The sequence below is a fragment of the Rousettus aegyptiacus genome, unplaced genomic scaffold (assembly GCF_014176215.1).
Source record: "Rousettus aegyptiacus isolate mRouAeg1 unplaced genomic scaffold, mRouAeg1.p scaffold_m13_p_7, whole genome shotgun sequence".
NCBI classification, from domain to species: Eukaryota; Metazoa; Chordata; class Mammalia; order Chiroptera; family Pteropodidae; genus Rousettus; species Rousettus aegyptiacus.
This window is the reverse complement of record NW_023416310.1, coordinates 17,068,630-17,087,246: the sequence shown is the minus strand read 5'-3', so window position 1 is coordinate 17,087,246 and position 18,617 is coordinate 17,068,630. Positions and strand designations below refer to the sequence as shown.

The 18,617-nt window shown below is 43.1% G+C and overlaps 1 long non-coding RNA gene across 1 annotated transcript in view; it reads right to left on the bottom strand.

Moving 5' to 3' along the window:
* The window catches only part of LOC118605500, a 45,827-nt gene that overhangs the window by 2,905 nt on the left and 24,305 nt on the right, over window positions 1–18,617 (bottom strand). Inside the window, exons 2-3 of the long non-coding RNA XR_004952194.1 lie at window positions 7,493–7,633; window positions 1–162 (exon numbers count right to left, since the gene is read on the bottom strand). This is a non-coding gene — a long non-coding RNA (uncharacterized LOC118605500). The remainder of the gene's footprint in view (window positions 163–7,492; window positions 7,634–18,617) is intronic.

Genomic DNA, 18,617 nt, shown 5'->3' with positions numbered 1-18,617 from the left:
CATTCACCCACCTCCCAAGAACAAGTTATTTGTGCTTAGCATGTAGTAAAGCACGCCAATTTCATTGGTCTTTCAACTTGAATCGTGTCTTGGGCCCAGGGAAACTGGTATCAGTCTTTGAGGCTGGAGTTCACTTGCAAGTTTCCTCTAACATAAACCTTGCTATGAGTGGAAGCAAGAGAAGAAAGCCAGATTATTCTGGAATGCTGCCAGTGTCCTGTGTCTCTGGTATTCCTTTGTAGTCCTTATGACCAAAAAACCCCATGGTTAACTCAGGTATCAGTAAGGAAGAAAGAGAAAGAGCAGAAACATGAACCCCCACAGTCACCTACTACAGGCTGAGGGCTCTTCTCTGAGACCTCTCCTGTTGAAGGCTGTGCCTAGGAATTGTGATTCGTGAGTCTGTTTCTTTCAGTTCCAGACCATACTGAGTGGAATGCCCCCTTTGTCAGCCCCCTAGGCACCCCCACACTTGGTGCTGCAGTATCGTGAAGATTGCTGCAGTCCGTGGAAAGGTGATTTTAACCTGCTGTGTGTATAACGTTGCGTGTCTCTCCAGTGGCTGTCAGCTACCTGATCATCAAGGAGAAGACAAGACGTCATGGAGATCAGAGAGAGAAGGACAGAGAGCTATGAAGGAGAGTGACTGGAAAGAAGAAAAAGAAAGATTGAGAATATAACAAAAAGGTAGGTAATATATTTTGAAAAAGGGCAAGCCAAAGGGAAAAAGTGTAGCAAAGAGAATGTAGCATACACTGGTACCTCTGCCTTCTGTCCCACGAACCTTGTGATAGACCTGGATGAATAGCCTAACCCTCCCAGGGAAGTTGGTTGGCATCAGGTCCTTGGAAAAGAAGTAGGCTGGCATCTGACTCATCCTACTTTGCTCTAAGCACCTAACCCCTAAGGAAACTTTCAGACAAGGCTATCTGACCATCAGTTGTAAAAGACTGATTTGGTGGCTCATGAGATCAAGTGCTTTACTTTCTCAGCACAGCTTGAGGTAGACAGAATTGCCATTCTTTTATAATAATAAATAATTTTATGTACAAGAAAAATGAAGTACAGAGAAGGGACAGACTTTGAAAAAGATGTTTAATATAAGAGGAACAAATGAATACTGGGCATTGTTTCTGATCCATTGAAAGGCACATGGTGTAACAGAAAGCACACGGGCTTCGGCATCAGAAAGATGTCCTGCCTTTGCCACTTCGTGACCTTGAGCAATCAGTTTAACATCTTTGATCCTCAGTTTTTTCATCCATACAATGGGAAAATAATACCTTCTATGCACGGTTCTTGTAAGAACTGGTGGTAAGATATGTTCAGTACCTGGCATTTCGTAAAGGTCAATAAATTTTAGTCATTTTTATTCTACAGTCTGTTAGCTTCCAGTAGCAGCATGAGGACTAATTTCTCCAAGGAGTTTGTTTTCCAAAAGACCCACCTCCCTAATTATGCTCGTTTTGAGGTACTTTGGAAAAGCTCCTAGGACATTTGGTCAGAGTCATTCCTTCTTGGTTCAGAGAGGTAAATGGTTGATTCGAGGTCACAACGGATCTAAACAGTTGGCAGAGCGAGGATTGGGACACCTGGCTTCTTAGGTAGTCCTGCTTCTTCCTCACCTGCCTGCCTACGCACAGGTGATCTTGATAGTCCTTGAACACAGTCAAGAGCATTTTTCTTGCTAAATTGGTGGCTGAATGGCACTTCTTGTGATAATTTGTCAGGAGAAAAAGATACAAGTAAAACAAATGGACTGGCTCTCTCCTCCCTTATTCCTCTCCTGTCCCCTTGCTACCTCAGGTCACGGTACAAAGCAGATAAGCCCTCTATCTCTTGGGTGCTAACAGGGGCAGCAGAGAGACTCCTGTTCTCGATGTCACACGAGCTGTTCTTGCTTCCTGGGAGGGAGTGGTAGCAGAGGCTCGCTATGGTGACATGCTTCGTCCAGTAGCCTTGGCTTGTGGGAGGCCATCCAGTGGCTATGCAAGAAGTCATATAAATCCTCTCTGCCATTGGTTCAAAACTGGCCAGAACTTCAGGGATAGCTGAGCTTTTAATGGAAAGTGAATCAAGTTGGAGGACCTGAAAGCCCTATATAGTATAGAGTACATTGCCTTAGACTTTGAAGCACTTCCAGAAAGCCTGCTGGAAAGAAGCAAGACAGAGTTATCCTTACCCTGGCCTGTTTCTGTTAGCTAGGATCCAGGTGGTGGTTTACACACCCTTTTCAGGGCCCAGGGGTCTGCGGCTAGGAGGCAGGAGGGCAGGGTATTTAAGATGAAAGGAGAGCACACCTTCCTGAAGCCACAGCCGGGGCCGAATCTTGCCTCACGGCTGAGTTCAACCATAGGCTTCCCTCTCCCTTCAGTCAGTAGAGAGAGGAGAGAGGGCAAAAATGGGTGAAAAAGAAGAAACACATCTTCTCCGTTTCTTGCAAAAAAGGGCTCTTTCCAGGCCCAGGTAAGACTTTGCCTTCTAGAAAAAATGGGTGCTCGGATGCTGATTAGTGCAGAGTTATTTCCCAGATGACAGTGCAGAGGGTTGAGACAGCTCGACCTTCCCCCCGGGCATGGAGACCTTCATGTTAGCCAGAGAGGTAAATGTTGGCCAGATGTTTTCCAGGCTGTGACAGATAGCAAAACCAAAAGCATCCTACAGAGTCAAGGACAGAGATCGCCTTGCCCTCAATCCAGTAGGGCTTCCTGTGCGCATGTGAAAGGCCAGGCCAGGCCATGGTGGGGATGGGAGGAGCTGCTTCCCGAGCCAGGGCGCACTCGAATTCCAGCTCCTCTCTTCTCCCTTAGCAATTCCCTAGATAATCACCTCCATGTTCAGTTTCTCTCCTCTCTTGCTTATATAAGGCTCAGGGCCTAGTTTGGGAGGAAGGCTGCCTGCTCACTCCTGCTCTTTTTCCTACACACACACACACACACACACACACACACACACACACACACTCGCATGCCTGCAAGCTCTCCACTCTTGATTGACTCTATCTGCCCAGCCTCATTTCCTTCCACGGCAGGGCCCGAGGAGCCCAGCACTGAGCTGGTGTGCGCTCTAAAAATAACTGTGTCCGAAGTGATGAATGGGAAGGCATTTGTTCTCCTTTTCCTGCCTGAACGTTGGGGCCTGAATCATGTTGGAAAATGACATTCTGTTAACACAAGCACTTTTGTTTCCTCCTGTGCTCTTGCACTCTCCGGAGGGGGCCCTGGCCAGGACCGGCTTTCAATTTTTAAAGCTTCCCTGGGGGTCCGTTCCACTCCTTCACCCATGGACATTAAGGAAAGCCATAGATAAAAATAGAGAGAAGCATCCCGTACCTCACCAGGGGATGCTAAGGATGAGCTGAGGCACAGACACCAAGACAGGCCCTGAGCACCAGGTACCTAGGCCAGCACTGCCCCTGGGGACAGGAGCCAGCTCAGCTCAGCACTCGGCTCATGTCGCCACTCAGGGAGTGACTATAGAAAGGAAAGTGAAAGAGACCCAGACAGGTGACTTCATAGCCACCTGCTTCCATCTGAAAGTGGACAGTGCCGCCTGCAATCAGACTTGCTGGAGAGCATGGGAAGCATTTGGGAAAATAGACTTTAAAATTTTAAAAATTAAAGGAAGTTTGACTTCTTTTGACCTTGTTCTAAAGTTCTGGGAGTCCAACGATCCTGCTCAGCTTATCTTTGCATCCCCATAAGCCCCAACCATGGTGCCTGGCTCAGAACAGGGGTTTGATAAGTTCCTTTTGGTTTGAAAGAAATAAATAACAGCTAGAGGGTCTCATGAGGGATCTAGAGTCATTTACCTTTGAAAGAACAAAAGGTGGGGCCTCTGGTATCTAGATAGTTGAAGAAAGCCCACACCCTAGGCCTTAAGAAAGATCATTTCTTATAGCCTGTTCTCCAGACTTCAGTCTATCCCAGCTCAAGGCCGCTTGGGGGCCTGTGATTCTCCAGAGCAAAGGATCTGACAGCTCATCTCCCTCAGACAGAAACCAGCTCCTCCTGAGAAGCCTCTTGTCTCATCTCTAAGTCTCATTTCTATTTTTCTGCTTAGATTTGTATAGGGTCTTGGTTTGATGGAACCTATTTTAAGTGACCTTTTTGATCTCTGATTGAACAGATCCTCTTAACCTTTAACCTATTCTCAAATAAAATGACAGGAGCTTTGGGCTTAAGCAGTAAACCCATGATCAGAGAAGCCTAGGAAATTCACATTTCTCGGTCCTGAATTTCACTGTTCATTGGTAGACTAGGACACAATGTAAGCAGCACTCACACATGTGTTACCCATAGACCCACACATGATCACCTCTCCCATCTGTGAGTCTGGAAATGTGTAGGGAAGCTGGAGACAGGTCTTAGTGGCTGCCTACATGCTCCTCTGCGTCCTGCACATCCACATATACCTGCCTTTCCCCGAGAACCACACACATACCTGTCCCAAAAGGAGAAGGGGAAATGTGAGCCTGAGACCAAAAGTAAATGTCCCTGGGAAGGCCAGGAGAAGCTCCTGAGCTGGCAGTTAAACACCCGAGAACACTTGAGAACACTCGAGCAGTGTTCTTCCCTAATCTCCCGTTCAGAGATATGTTCCTAGTTTGGGGCCTCCCTTCCCCAAGTCAACTTCTCTGAGGGTCTCTGTGCTCTTGCTTGCTCTCCAAACTGAATGCCTTTCCTAAATCTACTCATTCCTGATTGGACACATGACTCTTTGAATCTTTGCCTTCTTGGTCTTGGAAGACTTTAATTTTCTATTTTTACTCCAGCACTTATACTAATCACCAGAGATAGTATAGACAGGTATCATCAAGGACAAAGAGATCATACACACCTGGACACCCTTCTTCCCACAGTTCTCTCTCTTGATAAGGGGTCACCATGCATTCTCCAAGGGTCTGGGGAACCTTACCGCCTGCATGCTAAGATGGCCCTTAGACCCCAGGACTGTTTACAGAGTAGAGGCAAAGCTCACCTTCAGGATATTTACAGAGGTGACAAGAAAGCTCTAGCGCTGATAGTGTAATGCATTGTTTGCACTGAGTGCTGGCTCACTTCTGCTAAATCTTCTCTACTTGTAGGATTTACTCCCTGACTGAGGGTTAACTGCTCAGGAGGCTTTTGATCTGTATGTGAAAAAGCAGCCAAAGTTGATCCAGCAGGCAACCAAGTCAGCTAGCTCTCTCCTTTTCTTCTCTTTCTAAATGACATCTAAATGTTCCGATGGGTGCCAGAGAGTAAGTATTCTAAAAACAAGGAGAAGGAAGTCATTTCCAAAAAACGTTTTTAAGCACGGGTCCTTGCAACTTAACCTTTTTGCCTCAGTGAGGTAGGCTTCTAGGATAGCCTATCTGCTATCCTATTTTCTCTGCTGTAAAGATACATCAAAGGCCAAGTGAGTGTGAGAGCACCTTTTGGGGCTGGGGCTGGTTACTTGACAAGTCATTTATCCCAGGGCACAGCATGGCTACTTGCCAGGCCCTCCAGTGTAAGGCCAGTCAAGGAGAAACCCAAGCGAGGTAGATGACCCCCAGCATGGGTCCTCTGCTTCCCAGCTAGGGCCTTCCAGCATCTGGTGGATATGCACAATTAGCAATGCTTTTGAGGATAATGATTTGGTCTCATGGAAAAAAGAGAACTGGTCCAAGATAATGTCTGGTAAACTTTGACATTCCACCCCAAAGTGATCTTACACTCATGCAGCATCACTAAACAGCTGCATGATCATATTACAGAATCTTCCTCAAGAGCCAACTTGTCATTGAATCCATCCCCAAATTCCAGATTTTTTCAAACAAAAGGAGCCGTGATATGGAAGGAGCTGCAAATTGGCCAGATGGAAGAGAGGTTGAGATCACCAAGACTGGGAGTATCCTTTGAGATGTTTTGGTCCAATTTCCCTCATTTTGTGTACAGAAAAAAAAAAACAGATTAAAGAAGAGGAAAGAATTTTCTAAGGTGACCCAGTAGAAGAGCTAGCATAAGAGAAAGGGATTCTCGAACCACAGTAGCCCCAGGCCAAGGTGCCGGTCTACCTTTTAGGGTTGTATAGCCCTCCTGGACTCCATTTCTTAAAGAAACTCTGAGGGTGGGATTCTAGGCCAGAGGGCAGTGATGAAATTTCTTAAGTGAAAAGATATGAAGCTGTATTGATAGAGTCTACCAAGAGGGAAAAATCTTGCTGTTCTAGAGGAAAGGGGAGGAGGAGGTGGTGGCAAAGTTAAGATTTTACTAAGTTACAAATACGAGGTTAAATGAGATGAGGCAAGTCGTCTAGCTGTGACACCACTAAGAACCCGTATCACTGATGTCTTTTTAGAGGATCAAACAGAAAAGAACAAATGATGTTAGTTATTCAATTGCAGGTCTTAAGCACCTACTTTGTATAGGATATTGTGCTAGGTGCTACAAGGATATTATGCTAGGTGCTGTAAGTTAGGGACGTAAAGTACGCCAGAGAGTGGCAGTTCCAAGAGCTATTCTGGTGCCTGTGAGTGACAATATTTTTACAGGTACAAACATATACACATGTGCATTAAGGAATGGAGTATTTCCTAAAGCTCAATTTAGTCTCTTTATTCTGAGATCATGTCATGTCTTTTCAGGCTGTTGTTAATACAACTTGCTCAGTTTTTAATAATATCCTCTCAATAAAATGTTGGCAACCCAATCAGGGTTTTCTCAAGTGTTTTTAAAATTGTATTGGTTGATGAAATCCAAAGTCTGGCAACCATACACGTAGTTGAAAGAACATACACTCTACAGACAGACAGATGTGGGTTCAAATCAGGATTTAGCTATTATTAATGATGTGGCCTAGGAAAAGCTTCTTAACACTCAGAGTTCAAGTTTCCTACCTGTGATACGAAAAGCCGCAGAACAGTGGGGACTTCCTGTGGAAGCACTCACAAATATTCCCCATCTCTTAGACATATTTCGTGTGTTTGTATATCCACACATGTGCACCTACACTGTATAAGATGTTATGTGAGAATTGGGAGGCTTTTAATAGCCTTTGCTCTCAAGGAGCTAAAAATGTTGCTGGTAGAACAGTCTACCTCACCAGAAGTCATGGGAGAGACATAAAGTCTAGCAGATCTTTCTTTTTCCCCTGAACAATTTCTTCAGTTTGGTAACAGTGACAGATTTTTCAGATATTGTTTTCCACAGTTCACATTATATTGTTTTTCCATAGCTGGTTTCAGTTTATACTAAGGCTCCCCCAAAACTCATAAAGTTCCCTTTAAAACCTCATAAAATTTCACCTGTGGATGTTTATTACCCACAGGATGTGAGCTATGTCCGTTTGGTTTTGATAGATTTACCACTATTAAACTTGAGGCCCCATTTCCCACCAGCCTTCTGAAGATGGCTGCTTCCCGATTTAGAACAGGGGGTGTGCTCCCTTTTGTCTGCTCCCCACCCCACCTTGAGGAAATAGTTTAGTTCCCTGGGATTGAGTTTGGCTTATGGACAATGATTCTTACTCTCAGACTCCTGAGGACCAGCACTTTGCTCCAGCTCTGGGCAGTGGGTTTCCTCCCTGAAGGTCATCCCAAGTTCATTCCAGTCTCCCCAGGTTCTTCCAAGGTGCCATTCCCATGAATTCATCTACAAGTTTTGCTGACCTAAACAGGGAGAGGCATTAGAGAGGCAATTAAGGGTGTTAAAGATGTTTTTGGTGAAGTCAAGGGCAATTCTCAAGTGCATAAAAACAATTCAAAGTAATTCCTTCTTCTATAGACCCCAGATTCTCTCTCTGGAACATCCACCCATTGGCTCTAGTCCCATATGACAGTCCCAGCAGGCGAAATGCCAACCTACTCTATTGAATCTGACTTTAAGGATCCGATTTTCAGACTACTTGCAATCCTGGTTGGTCACATTTGAAGTTCCCATTTGGGTGTGTATTTGAATCACACTGGAGTCAAGAAGAATCTTTAGGGGTAGATCTCAGTCAGCCTGGCTCAAGACCCTTGTTCTCAACATGAAGAAGGAACCTGGCTGCAGGGAGGCACTTCAGGGTAGCCAGATAGTGCTCCAAGGTCACGATAAGTACAGGCCCTGGCCAGTTCAAGGGCTACTCTGGCATATCCAACCAGGCAGACCGAGCTCCAGACCAGAGAATTCATTGCAATCTTGGAGTCTAGGCCACAGAGTCAGAATCAAGGACAAGGTAGAGATGCTGACTGATGTCATGTGGAGGGAAGGAGGGGTCACCGCAACTGGAGGTAACTCAGACTCCTACGGCTCATGCCCTGGGGATAAGACTGACCAGTAGGAGGCTCAGAGCAGGAGCTGGAGAAGCAGTCTGAGTTATTTGGGGGATTATCTCATAATGTATATAAATATCGAATTACTACGATATATACCTGAAACTAATAGGATATTGTATGTCAATTATATACCAACAAAAATAAATAAAATGCTTAGTAAAGGAAAAGTGAACGGAGATAAATGCGACTCTGGATCCAAGGGTCTCACTTATGAAAACTTGAACATTGTAATTGCTATTTCAGCTGTTCAGAGGATCTACACCACCTCCCCCATCCATGCGTTTTTATTAGGAATGTTTTTGACAGTTGAGGTCAATATGAAAATACTACTATAAACATAAAATAAAAATAGATCCAAAAAAAATTTTTAAATTTGTTATTTAATTCTGAGCTTCAACAGAATGTGAGGCCAAAGCTGTTGACCTCTCCCTTGTCTGTATCATCAGGATTCCCCTCACTGCAAGGACAGATGACCAACTCACCCCATCTTAAGCATGTAGGAAACTTCCTGGGTCATGTAACTACTAGGTAATGGTGCCAAGGATAGCTCCTGCTTCAGGAACCATTGGACCCAAGTTACTGTCTCTCAGCTCTAAGGTGATATTCTTCTTAGGCAGATGTTTCCAAGTGGTAGTTTCTAGCAGCTTTGGTTCACTTCCTGCTAACAATGAGCTTATATTTCCTAAGAATTCTAATAAAAATCCCAGAGCATATTTCTGGAGCTCAGATGTGGACATCTAACTATATAAGGCAGAGAATGATGGAGGCGTAGGGTTTCAGGGCAAAATGAGGACAGATCCTGGGGAAGCATAGATGGTAGGTGTCCACCACTCTGACCCACTCCAGATTAGCTCTGGGTTTGGAGATACCAGGCCCAAGGTGGAGCAATGAGAAGAGCTGGCAGTGGCAATGAGTTGAGGGTGTCTGCCAGCTGAAAGACCTCTTTGTCAAAACAGCCCAGCACTTCAGACAATGGTCCAACTAGTATGGGGCATAAAGGGACAATATCTATCTATATTTCAGGCCCTGTCTTTTAATGAAAGCCCCAGCCTGGAATGCACCTGCTCTTTTAAAGCTACACTACAACTACTGGGCACTCAGGTAACAGCTCTGGACCCTCTCCACACAAATTGTCATTAAGGCACTTGACCCCCATCCTTTCTCAGCTGAGGTATTGTATATTCAGGATTTTGCTTTTAACTTTGCCCATTTCCAACATCAGGGGAAATTTTCTGAGATGAAGAAAGAACATTTAAAGCAATCTTGCCTCTCTTCATTTTTCTCTTGTTCTGGAAATAATCAACAAAGCCTCACCATAATTTTAAAATTCAAGGCTTGGCCGGGCTTGGTAAGCCAGGGTCTGACTTGGACTTGAACATCAATGCCAGCACCAAACTCAGCTCAGTCTGGATCCTTGCAGAGTTGTTTATCTTCCCCCGATCTTAATCTCAACACTCTCTTGTGAAGGCTCTTGGAAAAGGGGCCCTCCTCAGAACCCCCAGCTTCTTAGAGAGGCAGAGTGACTTGATCCTCCCTGCCCCCAGGCACTCTGCTTTCTTCCTTTTAGACAAGAATCTTGTCCTTCCCTGCCCTCTCTTTCAACTCTCCCACTCCAGGAGCTGGAAACTTTCCTGACAAAGTAAAGTCATAGGTGACAAATCATATATGGGTCACAGTCTCGTGTCCTCTCCTCCTCTTGGCTACCCTTAGGTTAGAGAGCCTGGAAAATGTCAAATGATTCAGAAAGTGAGCTGAATGGGTTCTTCATGCTTCACATGTGGTGCCAGGGAGCAGAGCAGTGGCTGATGCAAGAACTGGACACAGTAGGAGTAGAGCTTTAAAAAAAAAAAAAAATTAAAAGAAGCCAACCATAGCTAAGTACCTCTACACAAAGCACGTAGGAAACATGCTTAATGGAGACTCATGCATGGCTGTGGGTCTTGAGTAGCTGCTGGAAGCCAGGTAGGGCAGGGCTCTGTTTGCAAGATGTACTCAGTGTTTGCAGGATCCCCATTCTGTGCCTAGGGCTGCTGAAAAAGGTAGCGATGACATCATGCAATTGGGACAGCCGAGATTGGGCTCAGCAAAATCTCAGGGAATAGACAAGCGTTACTTATCACATCCGCCAGTGACAAACTTTCAAGGAGGGAATAAAGGCCCTCATGGGACAGTGACTCGCATCCATATTTTCTTTCAGCACACTCAATAGGCTGTGTGTACTTCTCTGGTGATGGCAGCCTACAGGTGTGGTCTTCAGGGGTATGTAGCTCCCTGTCAATGGAAGGCTCACGGGGTTACTGCAGACTTCACCTTTCTCCTAGGACCACTGTTCACCCCCCATCTCACACCACTCCAGTCCACTGATCCTTCCAGGACCCTGCTCGAGCCTGCTCCTACCCACCTCCCAACACAGGGGAACTTCTCTGGTTTCTCTGGGGACAGGGGCTAAAGTGAGGTCGTCTGGTGTTCACATGCTCTGCCTAGTTGATACTGAGCATAAACTCTCTGTCATGTTTTTTCAGGGCTGCCCCTTTGATGTCATGAGCAATTTTTTTTTTTCCAATAAAATCCCTCCTTGCATAAAATTTTTAAAATTGGTTTTCAAAAGTTTTAAATTTGGAAGTGAAAAAATAAACACTGGCTTTTTCACCTTTGCATTACTGTTTGAACAATCCTAATTATCCCCCAAATAACATAGATGTCTTGAGGAGAATCGAGACTCAGAAATTGTAGAAAAAAAGCACAAAGATTGATATTTCACTATGTAATTACATTTCGTTCTCATTGGTACTTTGTAGCCAAATAACTCAGCAGCAGAAAACTAACTTCCACAAAGGATTTTTCTTTTTCTTAAATAACAATTTTGTTGAGATAGTTTTCACATGCCATACAATTCACTCATTTAAAGCTCCCGATTCACTTTTTAAAAAATCATATTCATAGAGTTATCGTAAATAATCTTTTAATATAAGCCGTGCTTTAGAAGAGAGACTAGACACTGGGGCAATAATGGTTTTTAAGATTTTATAAAAAGTCTCAAACATACTAAACTGCCCCATGTAAAATCCGTCCACATGTGTTTACGGGTATCAGCACCAGATCCACTCTACTCTGGATTAGGGGGAAAAGAAATTTATATTCATTAATGAACCCAGCTTGCGACATAGATTGTATTATGTAATCTTCACAAAAGATTCTCCCTGTAGGAAAGAACAGTATCCCCATTTTCCAGATGAGGTAACTGAGTTCAAAGCCACCCAGCTGGTAAGTGACAGAGTCGGCGATTTTAACCAAGTCTATATGAATCTAAAGTCATTTTTGTCCACAGCTCTTCTCCTACCTCAGACTGCTCTGAGGGTAAGAGATGACATGGGAGCCGTTCTGGAAAAGTTTGTGAACTTAGATTCTGAACTTCTCAATGTTTCAGGAAACCCCTTAAAGGAAAGCTATGCAATAGGCTTATGTTCACAAAATATGTTTTTCAAATCGCTGGTGCATCTGATATGGCCACAGGTTGACATGCTGGGAGTTTGGTGAAGACTTTTGCATTGGACCTCCTTAAAAGGAACAGATGACATGGCCTAGTGCCATGGGCTCAGATCATGAGGTCCTGGGCAATGAATGCTTCCAGAATTTTCCTGACAACTCAGTACCCTGGGCAGAAGGGCAGACTCCTGGGGTTTGACCCTGGAGCATCCTCAATCTGCAGAGAAGAGACACGTTTGCCTGCGCATGGGCCAATTAGTCCACGGCCCTCAACCTCCCCCTCCTTCCTTGAACTTCATGGATCCTTTGATGTGTTTTCTTATGCCTTCCTGCCTCCCTCTTTCAATTTGTTCTAGTTCCTTCCTGTTCCAATAAAGCCTTCATCGCAAAGATTTAAAAGATTGGTAGAACATAGTGTTAGTAAGTAGATGGGAAAACAGTCTCGCCTATCATGGTGAGAATTTAAAACGTCATGCCCAGTTTGGAGGGCAATTGGCAATATTTGTGAAAAAAATCAACCGGGCAAATCCGCAGACCCAGCAGATTCAGTTCATGAAATTAAGACGATGGGAATATTTGCACAATTGTGCAAAGATGTATGTGCAAGTTTATTTGTTAGAGCTTTGTCACAGCAGTGAATATTTAGAAACAACCCAAACACCTATCAATAAGGTACTGGTTATGTAAACTGGCCCAGCCACATAAAATACCGTGCAACCATGAGAAAGGTAGCACTCTTTGTACTTTCATGAAGTTATTCAAGATAAGTTATTATATAAGTGGTTGAGAACACTGTGCATATTATAATAATTAACAGTTACTAGGTATCGGATAATTGTGCTTTTATTCATTATCTTCTTTAATTCTCAAAACAACGATGTAAATATTTATTTTATCCTTATTTTCAGATAAGGCTATACAAAAAATTTGCAAATCTTACCCCATTGCCACACACCTAATAAGTAGCCAAGATAAAGACTCTCTCACTCAGCCTCCCAGTATAATCATGTTTTTTGTTGAAATATGAGGAAATTATATGTATGCATTATTGTTAGCACAAGTGTGGAGTACATAAAGGTTTGCTTGGTGGTCTTTATTTTTTTAGACTCCTCAGGTGTTTACCTTCCTTCTATCCCAAGCAGTCAATCACCCATTCTGGGATGCTTCCAGAACTACTTGTACAGACTCCAAATACCCCATACCATCCTCCATGTCAAACATTAGTTTCTTTGTTTGTCATCACTATGCTCTGTCCTCACGAGCTGAGTCTGGCTCATTCAGTTTTATAACCTCAGTTCCTGGCATAAAGTAGATAGATGCTCTCAGAACATTTGTTGAAATGCTATAGGGGTTTTATACACACTGAGCCAAGGGTCATGGAGTCAAGTTCGGGGTCAAGTGTCAAGACAGATTGTTACTGCTGCTATTCTGGGGGAAAAGACCTGTTGGGCAGAGCAGGGAGCTACCTTTCAATTGCCTAGGGTTGCCTGGGAAGAGTTCTGAGGCCCAAAAGGAAGATTTCCATTAGCCAAAGCAGATCTGCTGTAAAGCTAGTACACTTAAAGCTGCAGGAACCCTCAAGGTCCAATACCCAATTGTGCATTTGTAATTTTATAACCCTTACCTTAGAGAAGGGCCCACCAAATGGCACAAGCTTCAAACTCCCCCAAACTTGGATCTGCCCCATCCAGAACTTCTTCCTTCTCTCTCACAGGCATGACTGCTCCTTCTCCTTTCCTAAGGCAATCCATTCCTTCTTAATTGCCTCTTTAAATGCCAGGTTTTTTGGTCCTGGGTGCCCCCCTCATCAGTCACTTTAATCACCATCCTCTGCACCTCAAAGCAATGTTCTCCAGGAAGGGTGTTTGGGGTCTCCGAGGGTGTTCAAACATTTCACAAAGCCAAGGAAAGAAACACATTTATCTGTCATCAGACCTTAAAGGTCAACTGAAATGTCAACTGGCATTGCACCAGGTTGCAATTATACCTGTTCAAGTAGGGACATTGAGTGGCTTGTGCTCATCAGAAGCCTGACTGGCAAACGCATTCATCTATTATTAATTAGAACATGGAGAAACAAAGTCATCTTAATGGGTCATTAAATTAAATCATTTGATGGCTTGGAGACCAAATCTTTCAGAAGCAAATGTTTAGGGAAGCAAAAATATTGGGAATCACTCCTTTAAATTCAGAGGAAAAGTCTTCCCGAGAGCAGAACAGATCCCGGAGCCAGGATGAGGAAGTTTGAATACATTAAGTTAGACTGAGCAGAAAACGCATCTGCCGCTGCCTGTCTGTCACTCCCAGAGCGGGGCTCCCAGAAGGTTCTCTTGGAGGGAGACTGATGGCTTTTATTGTAAAGAGGTGATCACTGATTGACTTCTGCAAATATCCCTTCTGCAACCCTGGACTCTGATCACACGGCCTGCCCCTCAAGGAGCCAGGAGCAGCTGTCTTTGTATGGCATCTGGTTCAAGAGCAGTTCATCTTTTGAAAAATTTCACATCTTAGCCTGTCTCTCAGTCCTACATTATCTATTCCGAAAATGTTAACTGGCCCAAAGAAAAGAGAAAGAGAAGGAGAGGAGCAGAGGAAGAAAAAGTGATCATGAAAAGCAAAGGAGGAAAGTGAAAGAGGGGGAAAGAGTTGGATGACAAAAGGGAAAAGAAAGAATACGACTAGTGACACCTGAAAAACAGGAAGGCCTGCGAGGGGGACATGGCCATGCAGCAAATCGTATGTCTTGGAAAGCCTTAGGAAAGGGAGAGGCGCTTCCCTGAGAATGTAAGATTCCTCCTCCACCCCAAGACTCTCACATCCTGTTGCCTTCCCCGGCACTCCCAGACCCGACTTCTCCAACACAGGATGGTAGCTTCTTCCACCCAATTCGGGGAGTCCTGGGAGATGACTTAGTCTCCCCGGATCGTGATGGAATTTTGCAAAGCCCAAACAACACATAGCTGAGCAATTGCTCAACTGATTCCGCAAATACCACCACCTGGGGTGAACACGAGCCAGCTGTTGAACAGCTGCACCACAGTGGCACTCAGCGCCAGAGGTGGAGCGGAGCTGTAATTCTGTGAGATAAAGAGGAGCCTCCCCGGACGAGACATGCGCAGTGAATCCTGCACTGAATCCCCGCGGAGCATCAGCTCAGCCCTTGGGCGCCTGGCTTTTCTTTCCACTTTTATTATAAATACACTCATATAAAAAATAAGTACCACTTTATTTTCATGTAACACTTTATAATTTAAGTATTTCTCATGTACTATCTCATTGGATCCCTTAGCATTTACAATTGTTTAAAAATTAGCAAAATGTTAAATGTGTTTATAATTTTTCCACCCAGCTCACGTATTTTCCCACAAATATTGCCTATCACTTTCTTATAAATGCAGCACATGCAAAAAAAAAAAAATCCTTTCACCTTTTTCTGTCTCTTCTAAAGCAGCCTATCCTCCTCTGGCCAGTTCTCTTGACACTATAATTATAGATATTTGCAATTTTGCTTTCCTGTCTACATCTCCAAGATGGTAACCCTTTGTTCCCGTTTCCATTTATCTTCGGAAAAAAGGTTTGTTCTTTGTACCCGCCACTGCTCCTTTACCTCCTCCTCCTCTGTTAGCTTAACCAGCTGCCTTCAAATTCTTTCATGACCAGAGGACAATTAGCGGCACAGAGACAGGTGCTGCCAAGTCACCTTCTCCCCGTCTCCTCTCCCCGCAGTTTTGCTCCTAAATATTGTCTTCAATCCAGCTCTTCTCTTACTAGCTGGGCAACCTTGGTGGAAATTTATTTAACCTCTCTGAGCTTAGTTCCCTCAACTGTAAAATCAGGATACTAGCTGAAATGGCCTCATAGACCTTTGGTTAAGACTTGAAGAGGTAACGATGCCTGGGTACTACCGAGCTTCATGCCTGGCATGGCACTGGTGCCCATAAATGTCAGTTTCTAAGCTCCTCATCCCACTTTTACCTCTTTCTCACCAACTCGCAGTGCAGTATCATGAGACAAACACGACTATGCAATCACAGGACTTATGTTCAATTCCAGTTTTTGTGTCCTTGGATAGACATTCATTCTAGTCTCGTTTTGCATATGCATAAAATGGGGATAATAAAAATCTTCTGCACTCATCAATCAACGTGTTTGTAAGGATAAAAGGAAAGGTTTGTAAAAGTGTCTTCTCCACTAAAAGGTGCCCTACCAACACAATTATTAATGCAACATTCCCAGGATAGTACTTTTTTGTCCTACTTTTTCAAGTTTCTTGTAGCTTAGGGAGCTTTTTAAAAAATTGCAGTTCAGTGCTCGCTTTGGCAGCATATATACTAAAAAACTGCAGTACAATAAAAATATAAAATTTACCCTTTAATTATTTTTTAAGTTTATAATTCAGTAGTGTTAAGTATAGTCACATTGTACAACCAATCTTCTGAACTTTTGTTTTGCAGTCGCTTGCAACCTTAGGTTGTATAAGAGCGAGGATATTAAATTTTTTAAAAATTTAATTACTATCCCCCAAGGCTTAGGTCCCTTGAAGCACTTGGCAATGGGTGAGGAGCTGGCTATTTGAGCAGTGAAGAACTTAGGCGATTCTGGAACTGAAAAAGAGAACAGGCTGTTCAACCAGGAGCTATTGAGTTTTAAAATAAGTTTGTCTCTCATGCAAGAGTTAATTTGAGGACAAGATGTTCCTTGAAAGATGGCCAATGTGACGCTTTGTGAGAATGGGCCCAAGAAACAAGTGTAGAACAATGGATCAGCAGAGCAGCACTGGGACTGACCAACTCCTGAATATACTTCAGAAAAATGTGATAAGATGGAGTTGGGTCGATCTGCAGATAATACTAGAGTATTGCATACTCATTTTGCTATGACAGCCACACCAATCTTAGCTTTAGTGACCTATTTTGATGATTATTCCATTTTGAGTATTTGGGAAATGGAGATTGAGTCCCGCCCTCCCCCACCCCCCACCCCCGCTGACATTCCTGGTCTTCTTTATAGGTTCTATTTGAAAAATGTCACTTGTTTCTGCACAAAGAGAAAAACCCATGTTCCGAAGATAGTCACAGTGTTGCTACTGACCCTCCCAGGGAAAGAAGGAGAGAGAAGCCAGATGAGCTGGAGCAGAGAAATGAAAACTCAGAGGATGAGAAGGCCACAGAGATTCTGTGTCCATCTTGAGTTTTCACAAACTCCTTCCTTGGACCACTGATTTCCTTCCCAACATTCCTATATCATTCTAAATTAACACCACTTCGCTGCACCCATCAGTCATTTTCCATTTTCCATACTTTGCTATATTTGTAGGAAATACATCAGGCCCCTGCCGTCAGCCTGATGGCGCTGCTTCCTTGAGCAGTAATGTGTGCTGCAATCGTTTGCAGGGCTGTCCCATGAGTGGCCCTTGGGAGACAGACTGCATTCGGGCCCTCTCCTTCCCTGTGTGCCACACTCCATCTCTTTCTTTGTTCTCTAAGTTACCTCTAGGTGTTGTCTTTTTTCTTAAACTTCTCTATCTTCACTTATCTCCATGACCCTGTTTGTGGAGACTTTCTTCATTTGTTTTTCTGATTTCTCCTATTTCTGCTCCTCTTCTTCCCCTCTATAGGGGAAAAAGGCTCTGCATTATCACTCCTGAGCAAGGGGAAAGCTGTTCTGTTAAAGTCTTTGGCTTGGTGCTGCTCTTTGAGAATTTTTTTGTGTGTATTTTTAACATATTCTACTTGTTCATGACATCTTGAAAAGGGAGCAAGTCTTCTCTCTCCTTAAGTATTCCTTTTATAGTTCTAATTTTTTCCCGTTCCAACAGGAATTTGCATATTCTCTATCTGATCTTCCCAGGTTTCTAAGATTTTGAGAATTTCATTTTGATTAGGAGAGAGAGCCTTGGTCATCACCTCACTTTTATGAGCCATGTGACTTTGGGTCGATCGATTAGCTCTGTGCATCTCTGATCTTTCATTTACATATAATGATAAATACACTGTATCAAAAGGCAAAGTGATAGATAAAACAATTTCTCAGCATTTTTACTGCTTTAGCACCTGAACCTCTATGATCAGGAGAGATGGTTTCATCTCGTAATAACATTTATTTCATGCATATCCTGTTCTTTTTATTTGCCTACTTCTCTCTCACTTTCTTTTAGTAAGTTTATGTCACATTGGGATTAAAAGTTTGTGTAGCACTTTACAATTTTCAAATAATTTTTGTATGTATTATCTATCTTTGTTCCATTGCTAGCACATGTAACTAATGAGCCTTGAACCCTGTATCCTTAAAAATTGTTATACTGCTGCACGATCACAATATGCTTTTTCTCTCTGCCACTCCACTTTCCCCCATAACATCATGTCAGGAACTCAATGCAAAGTTAACATATGTAGCTTTAGTTATTCTTTTTAGTGACAGCACAATATTCAACTATATGGATGTACCATAATATATGTAATCATTCTATCAATGAGATAATTAGGTTCTTTTCTTGCTTTTTTTTTTTTTTTTTTGCTGTCACAAATAATACTACAATGAATGTGCTTATATATATATCTATAAGATATTTTCCTAGAGGTAGGATTTTTGCTTCTAAAATATGCTTACTCTTAGTTTAATAACAATGAGTCTTACATCTTTGTACCTATACATGACTTTTTTTTAACAGTTGAATTCTTCTGAATTCTTCTGAATTCTTCTCTCTACATTTAAAATACATATTGCCCTAAAATACATATGTCCTTCCTTTGATGTAAAAATTCTAATCCTGAAAATCTATATTGTAGAAATAATTCAGGATGAGTAATTAGCTATCAAGATTTTTAAAATTATGAACATTATTACTAAC